Source organism: Pteropus vampyrus, unplaced genomic scaffold (assembly GCF_000151845.1).
Source record: "Pteropus vampyrus isolate Shadow unplaced genomic scaffold, Pvam_2.0 Scaffold195, whole genome shotgun sequence".
Classification (NCBI taxonomy): Eukaryota; Metazoa; Chordata; class Mammalia; order Chiroptera; family Pteropodidae; genus Pteropus; species Pteropus vampyrus.
In genome coordinates, this window is record NW_011888976.1 from 915,170 (window position 1) to 918,661 (window position 3,492).

The following is a 3,492-nucleotide window of genomic DNA, read 5'->3' on the forward strand; positions in this document are numbered from 1 at the left end:
TGATTATGCCAATGATATCATAATAATATCATGACTATGCTGTGAGCAGACATCAAAAAACAAAAACTGAAAGTTTCAGATTTAGAAGCCCACTTTCCAAAGGGAACAGAGATGGAGAACCAGGACTCACAAAATGAATTTGTCCTCCCCAGTTGCATCTTTCCCCCAGAGCAGGGCCTTCTCAGTTGTAATTTTACACCAATGTCCACACCCTGCCAGAAATAAAAAGAAGCAAAATATAAATGAAAATATTTGCTCCGCCTATACTCCCTAGGGGAAGAGGAGCTGGTTCTCTCAGCAGCTCCCTGGAGAGGTGGGAACCTCTCACCCTTCACCCCCCAGCTGGGCTGCAAAAGTCCCAAGACCATGCAGGTGTGGTGCTGAGAGAAAGCCCACTCTGGCAGGAGGAGGGAGGAGGGGTACTGGGAGAGCAGGCCTTCCCCAAAAGGGGCGGCAAAAGGCAATAGCATTCTGAAGGCCCAGAAGCTCCACCAGCCAGCCCTGACTCAGACAAGGTGAGGGCTGAGAGTAGGCAGGCTGCTGGGAGAAGGCACAGACCTTCGCCCCAATTATCCTATTCACCCACTGCTAAGGTGGAGCTCAGAATGGGCAGGACTACATGACTGTGATTTTACCCAAATTATCTCCTCTAATCCTACAACTGTAGTAAATGGCCACTTCCTAGTGCCAGGTACTGAGCTAAGCACCACATGTCAGTGAGTTATCGTTTTTTAATCTTGTCAAGAACACTATAAGCTTGGAGCTATTATTATCATCTCAATTTTACACGTAGGGAAACTGAGGCTGCAAAAAAATCAAAGCACTTGCTCAAGGTCCTTTTGGTATTACGTATCAGATTCTGGATTCAAACCCTGGTCTAATCAACTTCACAGGCTAGTTCTCAGTCTCTAAGCATTTCAGTCCCTCAGAGCCCATAGCCCTGACTGCCAGAAACATAGTTTGCCTGGTGATGGTGAAGGAATGAAGGCGGTGGCCACCATTCACTGGACATCTGTGTGTTGTTCATTCAGCAAGGGTGGGAAGACAGGGCCTGCTAAGGGCCTTGACTTCCTCCCTCTGGGCCCTCCCTGCCCAAGGTGGAACTCTCGGCCAGAGCATGCCCCACACCCAAACCCAGTCTTGCTGCAATCTCACACACACACACACACACGCACGCATGCACGCGCACACACACACACACACACGCACACACGCACGCATGCATGCACACACACACACACACACCAATTTGCAAGTGACTGGGCCCTCCTTTCCACTGAGTCTGGCATTGGCTCCTTTGGAAGATTTATGTGTGGGTCTGGTTTGTTTGTTTGTTTGTAAGTGCAGACAAATGCCACAGCACTTTTCTGCCAGAGAAAGCCCTGTCTCACCTGGCAAACCCAGTCTGCCTCCCAACTGAAACAGAACTGCCCCTTTGTGGATGGCTGTGCAACTGACAAAGCCCTTTCCATCCTTATCACATCTACTCTCCCATCCCCCAGTGCTCTCCAAGCCAGGATTAGTATTATTATTCTCAGAGGCTCAAGGACAGGGACTATTTATCTTTATTCCTAGGATCTAAAAGAGGGGAGGCATTTGTGAATACTCACTGAATTGCCAGGGAGGAGGGACTCACTGGCAGCTCAGCTGGAAACATTAAGTGACCTGCTCACAGTCATACCGTGTCAGGGTCACAGCTCGATGTTCTGGCTTCTGTCTCTAAAACCTATTCTCTAGCACTGCTTTTGGATGTTCAAGGCTGTTTATTGCAACAGCACCATTTTTAACAGCCCAAACGTCCCTCACTGGAGGGTCCCTCACATACACTGTAGCCCTGCTCCTTGAATCATGGTCCCACCAGCAGTTTGGGCAGCGCCTGGGAGTATGCAGAATCTCAGGTGCCACTCTGGACCTACTGAATCAGAAGCTATAGTTTAACAAGATCCCCAGAGTGATTCATGAGCTCATTAAAGTTGGTAAGTTCTGCATTACAGTACAACCATCAGGTAGATTCCCTTGGCACTTTTTTAACAAGAATGAGGCAGATCTACATGGACCATGTGAAAAGATCTCAAAATTTATTGTTAAATGGAGGGGGGTGGAACAAGTTATAGACCAACATGAATTTGTATAATCTAATTTGTATGCTCACTTTTTAAATACAAATAACACTAATATATGTGAATATATGCACAGAGCTGATCAGCCAGGCAGCCTAGCAGGATGCTAGTCTGGAAGGAGAGCTTAGATAGCACTGGACTAGATTGACCCTGTGCCAGTTAACTTGGGTTTCCACATGGGACAGACCCGTCATAACCAGTGATCAGAGGGAAATAGCATCCTCTGAGAGAAACTGGAACATTCTTTTTCCTAGCACTCAGGACTGCTCTTGGCTCTGCTACCAAGCCAGAATCCAGCAAGGTGACAATTTTCTCAGGGCTTTGGTCATGTCAGCTTAGTCCTTAGTCAAAGCCATGTGCTGTGCCAAGACCTAGCAATTCGTTAGCGTGTCACCCAAATTGTATGCCCTTTAATACAGCCCCCCAAAAACTTGGTCAACTATAATTCTAGGACAATTCCAAATAAGTTAAAAGGTCAGGTTTCATTCTGTACATGTAATAAAGCCTTTATTTTGAAAAGAAAGAAGTTTGATATATTTTATTAACAGAAAATCAGTTTCTCCACATCCTGCCTAAATAAATTTTGAACAAATGTTTTTAAAATATCAAGTTGAGGAGATGCCAAATTATTAGCCTGCCAAGGCACCTCTAAGTCCCAGTCTGGTTCTGTATCTGGATAAGAAAACAAAGGAACTTTGGAAGGATTTAGAGTAAACAGTTAAGCAGGCCAGTCACTGGGAGGTGGAACTTTTACTTTCTACCTTAAGGACTTTCTCTCTGCTTCAAATGTTTCTCTAATGTTTTCAAATATACACTGTTGGTGGGAATGTAAAATGGTATACCCTCTCTGGAAAGCAGTTTCTTAGAAAGTTAAACATATACCTACCATATGATCCAGCCATTCCACTCCTAGGGAAATTACCCAAGGGAAATAAAAGCATGTGTCTAAAAAAAGATTTGTACTTGGATGTCCATACCAGCTTTATTTGTAACTGCCAAAAGTCTATTCACAGGTGAGTGGATGAACAAACTGGTGCATCCACACAATAGACTAGTTAGTACTAAGCAGTAAAAAGTAAGGACCTACTAATACACACAACAACATAGCTAAATCTCAAAATAATTATGCTGAGTGAAAAGAGCCAGACAAAAAATAAAAAATACATACTGTATGATTCCATTAATATACAACTCTAGAAAATGCAAACTATAGTGAGAGAAAGCAGACCAGTGTGTGCCTAGGGATGTAGGGTAGGGAAGGAGAGATGGGAGGGAGAGATTGCAAAAGAGTATGAGGAAACTTTTTGGAGTGATTCATATGTTCCCCCATTTTGATTGTAGCAATGGTTTCATGAATGTGTGTGTGTGTGTG